The 17,625-nt window shown below is 40.3% G+C and overlaps 1 protein-coding gene across 1 annotated transcript in view; it reads right to left on the reverse strand.

Annotated features, from left to right (window-relative positions):
* Nucleotides 1–17,405, reverse strand: part of TMEM45B (transmembrane protein 45B) — a 38,589-nt gene extending 21,184 nt beyond the window's left edge. The window contains exon 1 of the mRNA XM_006731177.3: nucleotides 17,162–17,405. The gene's annotated coding sequence lies outside the window, so the exon portion shown is untranslated. The remainder of the gene's footprint in view (nucleotides 1–17,161) is intronic.
* Between the last annotated feature and the right edge of the window lie 220 nt (nucleotides 17,406–17,625).

Raw genomic sequence — 17,625 nt, forward strand, 5'->3', positions numbered from 1 at the left:
TATATCTGCCTCAAATTATAATATCCAAGTGTCAGGACAAACTAGTTTTTGCCAAGTTAAGTTAGACTGCTTTTAACTTGATCTGTAAAAATAACACAAATCAAGTAGCTTAAATCAAACAGTTAACAAAAGATAAATGATTAATATATCAACCGCCATGAATTAATACAAGAACAGCTACCAATTATGATAAAGCCATTTAATATAACAACGAAACAGATTAGTGTCTAGAAACAGACCCAAGGATGTCTTTTAATTCAATGGGAAATTGTTTACTTTATAAATACTGCTGACATAATGGGGTATTCTTTTGGAAGATCTTATCATAGACTTGCTCATTATCTAATCTCCCTGGGGCCATCATGATCCTAATTGGGCACATGGCCATCCAGAATGAGTACCATTTTTTCCAGCCTCCCTTTTAGCTAGAATGGGTTATATGACTAAGTTCAGGACAATAGGTTGGAAGCCGAAGTGGTACCAGCTACTGCTGGGTGGAGTCTTGAAAGGAAGGGGATGTGCCCATCCTCTCCCCGTCCTGTCCTACTGACTGGAATGTGGAGATGGTAGTGAGCCATCTTGGAAAATGAATGGTGGAGTAAGGGGATGAAAGGAGGCTGGGTTCCATACCAGTCCTGGAATGCCCATCTCCAGATGGTTATGTGAAAAAGACATAAAATTGTATCTGGTACGAGTCCCAGTGATTGGAGGTTTTTGTTACATGCAGCCAAATCCATAACCTAGCAAATGCAGAGCATCTTTCCTCCTTGCTTTAGACCATGAATAAACAAAGGTTGAAGATGGATTAAAGAAAGATCTAAATATACTATTTACTTTGCCCAGTAATTGCAGTTTGAAGACTCCATTGTACAGAACTAATACATCATAAGAACCTCCTTAAAGATTTGGACTGCAGCATTATTTATAATAGCAAGTGTTTGTCAATGTGGGAGTGGTTAAATACGGTATAGCATGTCGTTTTACGATATAGTGTGCAGTTATTTTTTTTTAATTAAAGATTTTATTTATTTATCTGAGAGAGAGAATGGGAGACAGAGAGCATGAGAGGGGGAGGATCAGAGGGAGAAGCATACTCCCCGCTGAGCAGGGAGCGCGATGCGGGACTCGATCCCGGGACTCCAGGATCATGACCTGAGCCGAAGGCAGTCGCTTAACCAACTGAGCCACCCAGGCACCCTAGTGTGCAGTTATTAAAAACACTGAATTTGATTTGTATTTATGGACCAGGAAAATAGTCATGGTATATTGTTAAAGTTAAAAAGTTTGCAGAGTGGTGCGGGATTTTTTTTTTTTTTTTTTTTGGTGGTAAAATATACATAACATAAAAATTACCATTTTAAACATTTTAAATTATACACAAGAGGGGTATCAATTACATTCACATTAATGTACCATCATTACCACCATCTATCTCCAGAACTTTTTCTTTTCTTTTTTTTTTTTTAAAGATTTTTATTTATTTATTTGACAGAGAGAGAGCGAGCGAGAGCAGGAACACAAGCAGGGGGAGTGGGAGAGGGAGAAGCAGGCTTCCTGCCGAGCAGGGAGCCCGATGTGGGACTCGATCCCAGGACCCTGGGATCATGACCTGAGCCGAAGGCAGACGCTTAACGACTGAGCCACCCAGGCGCCCTATCTCCAGAACTTTTTCATCATCCTGTACTGAAACTCTATACCCATTAAGCAGTAACTACGCATTCCTCCATCCCCCAGCCCCTAGTAACCACTTTTCTAGATTCTGTCTCTATGAATTTGACTACTCGAGGTATCTCATAAAAGTGGAATCTGTCCTTTTGTGTCTAGCTTATTTCAATTAGCATAATGTCTTCAAGCTTCGTCCATGTTGTAGCATGTATCAATTTCTTTCCTTTTAAGGCAGGAATATATATGACATACACTACATATAATGTGCTACATTTTGTTTATCCACTTATCTGTCAATGGACCTTTTGATTGTTTCCACCTTTGGTATTGTGAACGATGCTGTTACAAACCTAGGTGTACAAGTATTTCTTTCGGTTCCTGCTTTCAGTTCTTCGGTGTATATATCCAAAAGTAGTGCTGCATCAAATGGTAATTCTATTTTTTTGAGGAACTGCCTTACTGTTTTCTGGAGCAGCTGTACCATTTTGCATTCCCACAAGTAGTAAACAGGGTTCCAGTTTCTACACATCCTAGCTAACACTTGTTTTCTGTTTTTTGATAATAGCCATCCTAATGAGTACGAAGTAGTATCTCATTGTGGTTTTGATTTGCATTTCCCTAATGATAATGCTGGTGAACATCTTTTCATGTGCTTATTGGCCATTTGTATATATCTTCTTTAGAGTAATGTCTATTCAAGTGCTTTGCCCATTTTTGAATTGGGTATTTTGTTGTTGTTGACTTTTAGGAATTCTCTATATATTTGGTACTAATCTCTTATCAGATATGTGATTTGCAAATATTTTCTCCCATTCTATGGGTTGCCTTTTACTCTGTTAGTGTGTATTGATGCAAAAAGTTTTAATTTTGATAAAATCCAATTTTCTATTTTTGCTTTTGTTGCCTATGCTCTTGATGTCATATCCAAGAAATCACTGCCAAATTCAAGGTCATGAAGACTTTCCCCTATGTTCTCTTCTAAGACTTGTATAGTTTTAGCTCTTAATGTTTAAATCTTTTATCCGTTTTGACTTAATTTTTGTATATGGTGTTAGATAAGGATACAACTTCACTCATTTATGTGTGGATATCTAGTTTTCCCAGTACCATTTGTTGAAAAGATTGTCCTTTCCCCATTGAATCGTCTTGGCACTCATGTAAAAAAAATCACTTGACTTTATATGCAAGGGTTTATTTCTGGGATCTCTATTTTATTACATTGATCTCTATGTCTTTATGCCAGTACCACCCTGTTTGGATTATTGTGGCTTTCTAGTGAATTTTAGGTTAGGAAGTACAAGTCTTCCAAATTTGTTTGTCTTTTTCAAGATCGTTTGGTTATTTGGGATCCTTGAATTCCATTTGAATTTTAGGATGGATTTTTCCATTCCTGCCAAAAAAAAAAAAGTCCTTCAGATTTTGGTAAGGATTGCACTGACTCTGTAGATTGCTTTGGGTAGTATTAAAATTGTCTTTCAGTCCATGGACACAAGATGTCTTTCCATTTCTTAATGTTTTCTTTAATTCCTTTCAGCAATGTTTTAGAGTTTTCAGTGTACAAGACTGTCACCTTCTTGGTTAAGTTAATTCCTAAGTATTTTATTCTTTTTAAAAAAATATTTATTTATTTGGGAGAGAAAGAGGAGGGGCAGAAGGAGAGGGAGAGAGAGAATCCCAGGCAGACTCCCCACTGAGCTCGGAGCCGACGACGGGCTTGATTCCACGACCCTGAGATCATAACCTGAGCCAAGAGTAAGAAGTTTAAATGACTGAGCCCCCAAGGCACCCCAAGTATTTTATTCTCTTTGATGCTTTGGAAATAGAATTGTTTTCTTAATTTCCTTTTCAGATTTTTGTTGCTGGTGTATAGAAACACAACTGATATTTTGAGTGTTGATTTTGTATTTTGACACTTTGCTGAATTAGTTTATTACTTCTAACAATTTGTGTGTGTGTGTATGTGTGTGTGTGTGATATTTTGGGTTTTCTACATACAAGATCATATTATTTGTGAATAGAAATAATTTTATTTCTTCCTTTCTAGCTTTTCTTGCCTGATTGTTCTGGCTATAACTTCTAATACTGTGTTGAATAGAAGTGGAAAAAGTGAGCATAATTGTCTTGTTCTTAATCTTAGAGGAAAAGCTTTCACTTTTCACCACTGAGTATCCTGTTAATTGTGGGTTTTTCATATATGACCTTTATTATGTTGAGGTAGTCTCTTTCTATTCCAAGTTTGTTGAATGTTTTTTGTGAAGGGGTGTTGAATTTTGTCAAATGCTTTTTCTGCATTCATTGAGATGATCATATCAGGTTTTCCCCCCTTTCCATTCTGTTAATGTGGTGTATTACATTGATTGATTTTCATATGTTGAACTATCCTTGCATTTCAGGAATAAGTTCCATTTGATTATGCTATATAATCCTTTTGATATGCTGTTGAATTCTATTTGTTAGTATTTTGTTAAGGATTTCTGCATCAATGTTCATAGTGATATTGGTCTCTGATTTTCTCTAATTGCAGTGTTTTTATTTGGTTTTGGTATTAGGGCAATGCTGGCCTCATAAAAATGAGTTAGGACGTGTCCCTTTCTCTTCAATTTTTTGGAAGAGTTTGAGAAGGATTGGTGTTAGTTCTTCTTTAAGTGTTTGGTAGAATTAATCTGTGAAGCCATTAGGTCCAGGATTTTTCTTTGTCAGGAGGATTTTGATTCCTGATTCAATCTTTTTAAGAGTTAGGGGTCTGGGGCACCTGGATGGCTCAGTCGGTTAAGCGTCTGACTCTTGATTTTGGCTCAGGTCATGATCTCAGGGTTGTGAGATCGAGCCCGAGTTAGGCTCTGCACTGGGTGTGGAACCTGCTTAAGATTCTGTCTCTTACTCTGTCTGCCCCTTACCCCCCTCTAGAAAGAGAGAAAGAGAGAGAGGTCTGTTCGGATTTTCTATTTTTTCACGATTCAGTCTTGGTAGATTGTGTGCTTCTAGGAATTTGTCCATTTCATGTAGGTTACTGATTGTTGGCCTATAATTGTTCATAGTACAATTGTTCTCTTATAATCCTTTTTATTTCAATAGAATCAGTAGTAATGCCCCCACATGCATTTCAGATTTTAGTAATTTGAGGCTTCTCTTTTTCTCTTGATCAGGCTAGGTAAAGGTTTGTCAGTTTCGTTAATCTTTTTGAAAAACTAAATTTCAGTCTCCTTGATTTCCTGGTCTCTATTTTACTTACCTCTGCTGTGATTTTTATTACTTCCTTCCTCCTGCTACCACTGGGGTTATTTTCTTCTCTTTCTAGTTCCTCGAGTGGTTAAGCTAGATTGTTAATTTGAGATCTTGATTTTAATGTCAGTATTCCTAGCTATAAATTTCCCTCTTAGTACCATTTTTGTTGCATCTCAAAAGTTTTAGTGTGTTGTTTTCATTCTCATTCATCTCTTAAGTATTTCCTAATTTCCCTTGTGATTTCTTCTTTGGCTCATTGGGAGTTTAAGGGTGTGTTGTTTAACTTCCCACAAATTTGTGAATTTTCAAGTTTTCTCTCTGTTATTGATTTCTAACTTTGTCCTCTTGTGTTCAGAGAAGATACTTTGTATGATCTTTGTCTTTTTATATCTATTGAGAGTTGATTTGTGGCCTGACATATGGTCTATCTTGGAGAATGTCCTATTTGCCCTTGAGAAGAATGTGTATTCTGTCCTTGTTGGGTGAAGCATTCTGTATATGTCTGTTAGATCCAGTTCACTTTTTCTTTTCTTTTTGTGTGTTGTTTTGTTTCACAATCATGAGATTATACTACATACACACACAGGTGCAGGGAGTGTGTGTTACATGTATGAGTAGAAAGGAAGGTGTGGAAAGCTACCTTGGTAAACTCATGAGAATAACGCTGGACCAGAGATAACTTCTTTTCAGAAGTGTGCTCCAAGCTGACGGGCTGGTGAGGGTGAGGGAATCTAGATTGGGGCGTATGTGATGACCATCCCAATGATGGCCTCAGAAGCAGCGGAGCAGTGGGGACCGATGTTTGCTCCACTCATCCTCTTGCAGAAATTGTGACTGGCCAGTGCATGAAAGGAAACCCTGTGATGGATTGGGCTTGAGAGAAGCATGAGTGGCTCAAAATGAGCAGCACTAGACATCTCTTGTGCAATACTTGAAAATCATCTCAGTCACACTTTTCAGTTTAGTTGTGGGTGTGGTGAGCAGCTCATGTGAGCTTTGACAGGTACAGTCACAGAGTGCTTCCCTGCCTGGTTGTGCAACGATCTCTTGCTTCCTGCCTTGGGGCTTTTTTTGAGGCTTGCAGGATGTAGAACATTGGCAGGACTCCACTTGGTGGTCATGAATGCGCAACAGGGAATTTGGGAAGAATAAATGCCCATGAAGCCATAATCCATCAATGGGGAATAGTATCTAAGCAACAAATGCTTTCCTTTTTGTGCCGTGGGTGGATAGTTCTGATACATACTTTAAAAAATTCCTTAAGAAGTACCAGTCAGAAAAAAAAATCCCAGTGGCCAACTTGTCCCTCCTTCCTGTGACACTCCCCTCATCTTTCACTCCTGCTCTCTGGAATCACCTATTCAAATATACTACCTGCACACAAACAGTTTTCTCAGGCTCTGACTTGGGGAAACCCGGGTAAGAATAGGAGCTTCGTCAAAAGGCCACAGAAGCCAGCCTGAACGAAGACTCTAAAGGTGGGACAATTTGAAAATCCAATAGAATACCAACCATTTATAAAAACACAGTGATATTCAAAAGAGAAAGATAAATAAAACTGTTGGGTAGAACACTACACTGGTTACAATCCAAGGAGAGGACTCTAACTGCTCAGAGGATAGCAAAGCTCATCACAATGTCAGCTACCGGAAATAGAAATCCACACATTCTGCCCACTGCATCTTGGTTTCAGAGTCAGCAAGGAAAACACAACACTGTAAGGCACTGGACAGAACAGTGCTTTGCTCACATAGAGAAGAGACAGATCTAATAATGTGCCCCTCTGGCCCTGGCAGCCAATGTAGAGCAACTGGTCTATATGCACCCCCCTCATGCCAGGGCAGAAGGACCCCAGCTCCTCCGCCAGAGAGTGTGGGAAACTGAATGCTGGGGTGTCCCTGAGGGGCACTGATGCACAGTCGCAAGCAGAACAAAGGAGCACACACTGAGTCTGAAACAGGGAAGAATGTTCCCACACAAGGCTGGCAGCCCAGCACAGTTGTGTGGGCTCTCTGTCTCTCGGTGAGGAAGTGTTCTAGGCCTGAGACCCATCCTTATGAGGCCTTGGGGGTTGAAAGACTGCACATGAGGCTGCCTTTCTTAGCCTTCTCCCCCGCCCCCCATCCTCACCTGTCCACTGAAACAGCAGATGAAACATATCAAATCCAGCAGGACCATTGCCCACCTTGAATTAGGAGGTGAAATCGGGGCTCATGGGGCCCCTAAACCACCTATTATATGGATGTGGTTGGCTGCCTCTCTGTCATTTCGAGACAGCATTTCACTAGGGTTATTAGGAGGACCAGACCCAAGAGGATGGTTAGGCCTCCCTGGAGGATGGTCCTCAACCAGGAACCCCAAGTGTTCGTGTTATTTCAACTAAAAACATCAAAGTCTAAGGGAATCCAGGAGCTGAAAACCATTCCATCGGAGCCTGGATTTTCTGCAGTTTGGTTTCTACCTTCCCTGAATTATTGATACATTACACAGCAAGAGGTGTTGGCAAGACACCACCCTGTTCCATCACTGCCATGGCTAGTGAGTTCGCTGAGAACAGCGTGGGGAGTAGTGTTAACTATCTCTGCCATAGTTAATGACATACCATTTTTTCCAGGGCATGTGAGTCTATGCCAGGTATGAGGACACAGTCAGCTGAATGGAACTAGCTATCCGATTGTTTTTCTTGTAGTGTCTCTGGCAAGCCTACAATGTGTCCCAATTATGGGGCCCTTCCAATTTAGAGTATCATTTTGTACCAACACCCGAGAACCCTGAAATTCCAAAGAGCAAGCCCCATCTGAGGGTGACAAGCACTTCATAGGCCAGTTAGAGAACATCTAAGTCAGAGGAGCACCCATCACTCTGGTCAGGGAGCACTTTTTAGAAGAGTCTCTAGGCCAATTGTATGAAGCTCGTGTCTGGTTTAACTACAGGTTAAGTGGCAAAGTAAAGTTGCATGATGTACGACGGTCCTGTACTGTCATTGAGTGGAAGTTTTTTGTTGCCTAATCAGCATGTGTGGAGGTCACGGACACTGGTGGTGTAGGCTCTGAGGGTCCCAGTGCAGTGGCTGGGCCAGAGCTTGTTGAAGAGCTTTCAAGACTTGCTGCTACAAAGGACCTGATTCAAAACTGATAACCTTGTGGGTCACCTTAACTAGGGGGAACAGAAGAACATCCAAGTGGGGTACATGCTGTCTCCAGTACCCAAAAAGGCCTAGGAAATACTGGACCTCCTTTTTAACAGAGGATACCATCGGAGCCAATAATTCTCTTACTCTATCGAGGGTACTTCTTTGGCTTTGTGCCCAAGTGACCCCTAGGAAATGCACCTGCTCTGTTGGGTCCTGTACTTCCTCTGGGTTTATAGCCCACCTGCCACTAGTCATTCTATCAATGACTAGTTGCAGTGCCACCTCCACCTGTTTTTTGGTGGGCTTTCCAGCTAAGATGTCGTTGATGTAATGGATGGCCGAAACTCCTGTGGTGACCTGGGTTTGTTGAAGGTCAAATCCTGCCCAGTGGCAGCATATTGAGCATATGAGCACCTGTCTGCCACGGGTCACCTCATTTACCCCCAAATGTCCCAAAGTCATTCATTTTCAGGTCCTTATGGCACCAGTATCCAAGAGCCCCATAAAAGTCTCGATTTCTCTCTTTTCCCTTTTTATCCTGACAGGGGTACAAGGCCACTGACCCACAATGGGGACCTGAAGACCTCAGCCCCATCCTTAACTGTGCCCTCCAGCCCGAGACATCTGGGTCTGCAGGGTCCCTTCATCAAACATTAACACCAGCCTCGCTGCATGAGATTCCCCTGGCCTCTGTCCATATCTGCCTTTCAGTTTTTGTATTTCATTCGCAGAGAAGGATCTTATTTCAACAGTTTTGTTTTCAGCGATGTCATCAGTGGTTTAGCACCGAGTGCAAACAGATCTTATTTGAGGCCCCCAAATGGCGGGATGGGGTGGAACTCCCTGCACAGGACTCCCTTACTTCCCTTGGACATCACCAGTGACCCTGTTGGTTCACAACCTTGGGAGCTTCCCACGTGAAATCTGCAACTGGTCCCCATACCTGGAGGGCTGGAAGAGACTTAAGAAAGAGGCAGGCCATTCTTGATTGGTAGATGGCAGGTTTAACAAGCAAGGGAACTTAAATATGAGACTTGTCTTGGGCAGCTACAAGATGAGTAGATCTCTATACCTACCTATTGAATCTTAAGTTTATATAGATGCCTTCCCTGGGTTCAGTCATGTATACCTTCCAGATGGTCTCAACACCACATCACTATCTCAAGGCTATATCTTTGGGGCAGCTTCTGGGAGCTGGAAAGGTGAGCAGGATGCACATTCTAAGGACAGGGCGGGGCTGAGGAGCCTCCCATTGCCTGAATCCAGCTTGCAAATCAACCGGCAGTCATGTTGTCTCAATGAACTCCCCCAACAGACCCTTGGGATACCATGGGAGTTGGCTGGTGGTGTGGCAATGCAAGGGGGGCCAAGAGCTAGGCCATAGGTTTTTTTCTTAGGACCCACCTCTTGTATCTCTGCCCTCACGCATTGCACCAGCTCAGTCCTATTGACAGGGAGATTATCTACATCCCATTTATGCCTATAAGGCAGAGGAAAGCAACCCATGATCCTTGAGGGGCTGGCACCACCTAGGGCAATGGGGCTGACAAGCCCTTGTGCTTCCACCATGTCATAGTTGGCAACCCTGCTTACTCTGCCAAACTGTCAAGCAGAACGCAGTGAGGGGAGGACTCCAACTACCTAGAGGATAGCAAAGCTTATCACAACACCAGCCACCTGGAGTAGAAGTCCAAACACTCTGCTTACTGCATCTTGGTATCAGAGTCACCAAGGAAAGCACAGCACAGTAGAGCACTGGATGGAACAATGCTTTACCCACACAGAGAAGAGACAGCAAGGTCAGCTCCAATAGTGTGTGTCGGTCCCCCACGGCCACCAAGGTCCCCCTCCACTCCTGACAGCCATTGCAGGGCAATAGGTCTGTATGCGCCCTTCTTGTCCAGAGCGGAAAGACTCCAACTCCTCCCTGTGGTGTCTGAAATACTGAATGCTGGGGGTGTGCCTGAGGCCATCGAAACACATGTTTAAGCAGAGGAAGTCTGTAAGCCTGACAGAGGTGTGTGGGCTCTGTGTCTCTTGGTAAGGAAGTGTTCCAGGCCCAAGGCCCCTTCTTAGGGTGCTGACTGGGGATTGAAAGACTGCACATGAGATTTCCTTAACCAACAAGAGCAAAACTAGTCAGATAGTTTTGGGGGTTACTGGGGTGCCAACTCATTAGTAACTAAAGGGAAGGAATTAAGCATTTATCCTACTTTTCTTCTTCTTCTTCTTCTTCTTCTTCTTCTTCTTCTTCTTCTTCTTCTTCTTCTTCTTCTTCTTCCTTCTTCTTCTTCTTCTTCTTCTTCTTTCTTCTCCTTCTTCTCCTTCTCCTTCTTCTTCTTCTTCTTCTTCCTCTTCTTCTTCTTCTTCTCCCTCCTCCTTCTCCTTCTTTTTCTTAAAGATCTTATTTAATTATTTTAGAGAGAGAATGAGAGCACAAGCAGGAGGGGCAGAGGGAGAGGGAGAGAGAGAGAGAATCTCAAGCAGGCTCCATTCTGGACTTCCAATGCGGAGCTTGATCTCACAACCCTGAGATCAGGCCCACGCCAAAACCAAGAGTCAGATGCTCAAACAACTGTGTCACCCAGGTGCCCCATCCTGCCTTTCTTATATGAACTGTATAATAGAGAAATTAGATAGTTTTAGAGAATGCAGGAGAGTATTTGTAGAAAAATTCTAGCTAATAAGTATAGAATGAATGATAGAATTAGAAAATCACCATTTGGCAATTTTTTTTTTTTTTTCGAGAGAGTGAGCATAGGAGGGCAGGAGGGGCAGAGGGAGGTGCAGAGATCTTAGGCAGGCCCGTGACCACCACAGGGCAGTGGGGGCGGGGCTCCATCTCATGACCCTGAGATCATGACCTGAGCTGAAATCAAAAGTCAGAGGCTCAACTGACTGAGCCACCCAGGTGCCCTACCATTTGGCAAATTCTAATGAGATAATTAACTTAGGTAATCATCATTAATAAATAAATCTCACACAATATGTCCAAGACTTCTACCCCGAAACCTCTATTGAGAGAATTTAAAGAAGACCTATGTAACAGAGAGAGATACCATGTTCACATTTTGAAAGACTCAGTATAATAATGATTTAATCCTCTCTAAATTGATCTACAGATTCAATATAATCTCAGTCAATCACTGGAAGGGGTGTGTGTGTGTGTGTGAAAAACAAACCGATTTTAAAACAAACACAGAAATGCAAAAAGGGTAAGAACAGCTAGGACAAACTTGAAGAACAAAGCTGAAGGACTCACATTGTCAGATATCAAGACTTATTAGGAAGTTGCAGTAAGCACGATAGTATGGAAATTGGCACGAAAACAGATCAATTAACAAAAAGAACGGAGAACAGAGTCCAGAAGCTGACCCATACATAACAGTCACTTGAATTATGCCAAAGTTTGCAGTGCAGTGCACTGGTGGAATGGATAGTCTCTTAATAAGCAGAGCTGGGTTGTACATCTATACAGAAATGTTTATACATTGTCCCCTCCCTCTCACTGCTACCCAGAATCGATTACAATGGATTGTAGATCTAATCATGAAAGGCAAAACAGTAAAGACTTTAGAAGACAATTTGGAAAAATGTCTTTACAACCTGGGGAGTAAGAAAATATTTCCTACAAAGGGCATAAAAAAGCACCAATTATAAAGAAAAGATTCATAAATGAGACTTTATTATAATTAAGAACTTGTGTTTAGAAAAGGACAATGTTGAGGACCCGAAAAGGCAAGCCACAGACTAGGAGAAAATATTTGCAGGATGTATCTGATAAAGGATGCATATACAAAATATACAAATAACGTCCACAAGCCAGTAAGAAATAGGCAGACAACACATTTAAAATATAAACAAAGGAGCTAAATATCCACTTTAAAAAGAGGAATCATAGCCAGTAAAATATGTAAAAATTCTCAATTTTTTTTCAGCTTCATTGGGATATGATTACCATATAACATTATGTCAGTTTGAGATTTACAAAGTGATGATCTGATATAGGTATATTTTGGGAAATGTTTACCACAATAAGGTAGTTAACGCATCTGTCATTTCACATAATTACCATTTTTGGGGGGTTGTTGTTATAGTGGGAACATTTAAGATGCTTAGCAACATTCAAGTACACAATACAGTATATTTATTATAGTCTCCATTCTGATATTAGATTCCCAGAACTTACTCAACTGCGTCTCTCCCCTGCTCATTCTCATTGTCTCTCTCTCAAATAAATAAATAAAATCTTTTAAGATGCGGGACTCAATCCTGGGACTCGGTTGCCCAACCAACTGAGCCACCCAGGTGCCCCTAAATAAATAAAATATTTAAGAGAAACCAACCAATCAACAAACAAAAAACCAGTAGGTTCTGTGATTACCTGAGATTGCTCCCATTTCTTCCACCTTCCACCTCAGTTTATGGGATATTCTACCAGGGTGTTCAAACTGTGAAAACCCACAGCTTCACCACCAGAGGGGTCTCACTTGGTTTTGAATAAGCATAGAAAAACCTACTTCTAGCAGGATTGGAAGTAATTGTTAGGATCTCAGGAGCAAACAAACAGGTAAATCCAGTGGCTCAGCTAGCCTGAGGTTGCAGTCCTGGCTGGCATTAGCAATGAACTGGGGGACTGGTCAAAGATCTGGAATATGAGATAGCCATAAGGCCTGGATAAATTTCCACATGTCTGCACAGGATAGACCAAGGAGGACCCCAGATATCCATACCAACAGCATAATCAATGAAAGAAAAAAATTTTTTTAAAGATTTTATTTATTTGACAGAGGGAGAGAGAGAGAGCACAAGCAGGGGTAACAGTAGAGAGAGAGGGAGAAGCAGGCTCCCTGCCGAGTAGGGAGCCCGACGTGGGGCTTGATCCCAGGACCCTGGGGTCATGACCCGAGCTGAAGGCAGACGCTTAACCATCTGAACCACCCAGGCGCCCCAGAAAAATTTGATAAATTGGACATCATCAAAATTGAAAAGCTCAAAAGACACCAGTGAGGAAATGAAGTTAAGCCACAGACTGGGAGAAACTATTTCCAAGTTATCTATCTGATGAAGGACTTTTCTCTAAAATGTACTAAGAAGTCTTATAATTTAATAAAAAGGTGGCCCAATTAAAAAACAGGCAAAATGTTTAAACAGACATTTCACCAACAAAGGTATATGAATATCTAAAAGGTATATGAATATACCATAAAAAGAGGGGCACCTGGGTGGCTCAGTTGGTTGGGCATCCAACTCTTGGTTTCAGCTCAGGTCATGATCCCAGGGTCCTGGGATCGAGCCCTGTGTGGGGCTCTGCGCTCAGCGGGGAGTCTGCTTGAGATTCTCTCACCCTCTCCTTCTGCCCCTCCCCCCCCCACTGGCGTGCTCTCTCTTTCTAAAATAAATAAATAAATCTTAAAACAATAAATAAAAGCCTATAAAAAGATGGTTAGCAAAATTAGAACTAAGAAAATACAAATTAAACCATAATGAGATACCAATACACCCACTAAGTTAGATTTAAAAATATAGGAACCCACCCCCTGCAAAAAAACCCCAAGATGATGTTAATCAGGAATAATTGTGGAAATAAAAATAAAATACAGAAAATAGTAAAAATTGGGGAGGATGTAGATAAACTGGAACCCTCATATATTGCTTATAGCAATGTAAAGTGGTACAGTCACTCTGAATTACAATTTGGCAGTTTCTTAAAAGTTAAACAAACTTATCATCTGACTCAGAAATTTTACTCTTAGCTGTATATCCAAGAGAAATGAAAACATGTATCCACACAAAGGCTTATATGCACATTTTCGTAGTAGCATTATACATAATATTCAAAACTGGAAGCAGTTCAAAGGTCAGTCCACTGGTGAATGATAATGTGTTATATCTATAAAATGGAATCCTACTTAGCAACAGAAAGAAATGAACTACTAATATAAGCTTCAACACGTATGACTGTAAAATCTATGGTAAGCAAAAGAAGCTAGATAGAAAAGACCACATACTATATGATTCCACTTATAAGAAATGTTGAGAGAGGAGCGCCTGGGTGGCTCAGCTGGTTAAGCATCTGCCTTTGGATCAGGTCATGATCCCAGGGTCCTGGGATCAAGCCCCACATTGGGCTCCTGGCTCAGCGAGGAGCCTGCTTCTCCCCCTCCCTTTGTCTCTCTCCCTGCTCATGCTCTTTCTCTCTCTCTGTATCTCTGTGTCTCAGATGAATAAATAAAATCTTAAAAAGAAAAAAGAAATGTTCAGAGAAGACAAATGTATAGAGATTGAAAGCAGATGAATGGTTGGTTGCCTGGGGCTGGAGTGGGATCAGGGGTAGGGACTGATGGCAGTTGGGCAAGATGGAATATTCTGGGACAATGGAAGTTTTCTCAAACTGAGCTGTGGTGCTGTTTGCACATCTTCCTAAATTTACTCAAAATCATTGAATTGTGCAGTTAAATGGGTGAATTTTTTGCTAAGTTATATCTCAGTAAAGGTATTAAAAATCAAAACCCGCAATGGGTAAGGGGTGGAGAAGTATAGATGAAGCATGATTCTTGAAGCTGAACGATAGGTAATAAAAGTTCATTATACTATTCCTTCTACTTTTGTGTGTGTTAACAAACTGCATAATAAAATGTTCTAAAAAGCTGAGGGCTAGCCCTGTTACATATGAATTAAGTTGGAGAATTTACACTTTCTGATTTTATTTTTTTAAATTTTTTAAAAAGATTTTATTTATTTATTTGAGAGACAGACAAACTGAGAGAGAAAGCACAAGCAGGGCAGAAGAAGAGAAGCAGACTCCTGGCTGAGCAGAGAGCCCGTCGCAGGAGTCGATCTCAGGACCCTGGGATCATGACCTGAGCCAAAGACAGACACTTAACTGACTGAGCCACCCAGCCGCCCCTACACTGTCTTCTTTAAAATTTTTTAAAAAAGATTTTATTTATTTATTTGACAGAGAGATAGAGAGCACAAGTAGGCAGAGAGGCAGGCAGAGGGAGAGGGAGAAGCAGGCTCCCCGCCTAGCAGGGAGCCTGTTGCAGGAGTTGATCCCAGGACCCTGGAATCATGACCTGAGCCGAAGGCAGCCGCTTAACCGACTGAGCCCCCCAGGCACCCTGCCCCTACACTTTCTGATTTTAAATTTTAATATGCTAGTTAAGACAGTGTGGAACTGGTGTGAGTGTAGGCATATAGATCAATGGAACAGAACTGAAAGTCCAGAAAGGAATTCTTACATTTATACTTAATTGATTTTAGACAAAGGCAATTTAAAGAGGATTAACAAATAATCTAATGAAACAAAACAAAGAACTCAGAGTTAGACCCACCTCTTTATATAAACTTGATATGTGACAAACAATGGTGTCACAAATCAATGCTTAGTAGATGCTCTTGGAAAAATTGCCCCATAAATAGAAAAATAAAACTGCATCCTTTCCTTACCTTTACCTATTTATAGAGGTGGGCTTCAGATGTACTAAAGATCTAAAGGCACATTCCTAAAAAAGCTTATATAAAAATATCTTTGTGGCAACTTAAGACCACAAAGCACAAAGCAGGAGGCAAAAAAATTTAATGGATTTCATTGCATCAAAATTACAGATTTTTGTTAAATGAAGGACCTGTAGACAAGGTCAACACACAGACAATAGATTGGGAGAATATATTTGCAATATCTAAAACTGACAAGAGACTATTAGTCTCTAGCTATTAGCTAAATATACAAACAACTCTTGTGAAACAACAATGAGAAACCTGACAGAAAACTGGACAAATGATATAAACAGTAATTTACAAATAGAGAAACACAAATGAAAAATAATAAAGAGGTACTCCAGCTCATTAGCAATTAGAAAAATGTACCCTGTATTAAAAGACTGGACATCAGATTTGCAAACATTAGAAATTGGATAATGCCAAGTAATATAAGAGTGTGGGAAAAATAAGAACCCTCCTGCATTGCTGGGGAAGTGGTGACATTGGTACAGTTTTCTTTGGAGAGTAGTTGTTAAGTATTTGGTTAAATTAAGCATTCATATGTTCCAGAAATTCACACACAGGCTCACAGCAAGACATGTACATAAAGGGTCATTGTAGTTGGAGACAATTAGACAATGCAGTTGATACATACTAGGGAATGGTGTGCCCATTAGAAGCAACAATGAAATGTACATAACAACAAGGATGTGTTGTAAAAACAGTGCTGAGTAAAGATAGTAAGAAATAATACAAGGTCTATATAATACAAATGCCCTTTATATAAATTTAAAGTGTGCACGCACACACACACCATCACCACCACCACCACCATGGGTGAAATATGGAATTTAGGAGATACGTACAAAACACATTAAATCATTAAATATGGGATTTAGAAGATACATACAAAACACATTTGAATATTATATATAATGCTACTATGAAAATCATAGTTAACAATGGAGGTGGAAACTGGCTAATGGGATTCACTCAATCATCTTCATCTGAGATCCAAAGGTGGGAACAGGTAAGGGGGAAATCATGTATGAGAACATCTTCAGATTAGTGGCTATTTGGAGGGATATAGGGAAGAAAAAGAAGGGGAGGGATCTGTATTGGTTATATCTATATAGTTTATTTTTTTTAAATAGATAATCTATTCTATAACCTCTGTATTAGTTAAAGGCAGTAGAATTTATGATCAAAATCATGAGCTCTGGTTATAGATTATTTGAGCCCAAACCCAAATCTGCCAGTTATCAACTGTATGACTTAGTGCAGCCTTCTGAACCTCCCCATGCCTCAATTTCTTCAACTGTAAAATAGGAATGATGATAGTATCTACCACACAGGGCTGATCTGATTACCAAAATATGTATTTCATATGAGAATACATACATATGGGCATGGCACTGATTTTGTTTGGCACATAGCAGCATATTATTAAGTGTTTTTTGTTATCTGAGAGATCTAAAGCAGAAAGAACAAAATAGAAGCATCCATTTAATAATGGCCATGCATTAACTTGTGTGTGTATATTTAATTAATTAATATAATATATAAAACATAATATATAATATATACAAAAATATATATAAGTTTTTGTTTTTGAAATATTTTTTGTAGAAATAGAAACAGGAATATACTTACCAAGAGAAGGAAGGAACACACAACGGAATGCAGGAAGAATGGAAAGGCGTCGAGAGCGAAGCAGGATTTGAAACCTTGAAGCTTAGAGAATTCCTCAGAAGTAATCTGCCAGTTGGGCTTTGGTTTTTCTTTCCTTTTAACAACTTTTTGGTTTATTAGCACCAAAAATCAGGGAAAGGAAATCTGCCAATTCGGTAATTTTGAGGTAGCATCTGCTGCTAAAAGCTTTGATGAGGCAAGAGTGTGAAATCTTGGCTAAAATATAGTTAATGGATGTTCTTTGTGTTCATTCGAATTGATTTTTTTTTTTTTTTGGATCAATAGATAGATTTTTTTACCCCCCTGGTTATAGGTCATAGTTCCTGCTTATTTGCATACCTGGTAATGTTTGATTGGACACCAGACATTGTGTGTTGTATGTTATCAGGTGCTGGGTTTTTTGAATTCCTTTAGATTTTTATGGG

The sequence above is a fragment of the Leptonychotes weddellii genome, chromosome 11 (genome assembly GCF_054177405.1).
Source record: "Leptonychotes weddellii isolate Sample4059 chromosome 11, ASM5417740v2, whole genome shotgun sequence".
NCBI lineage: Eukaryota > Metazoa > Chordata > Mammalia > Carnivora > Phocidae > Leptonychotes > Leptonychotes weddellii.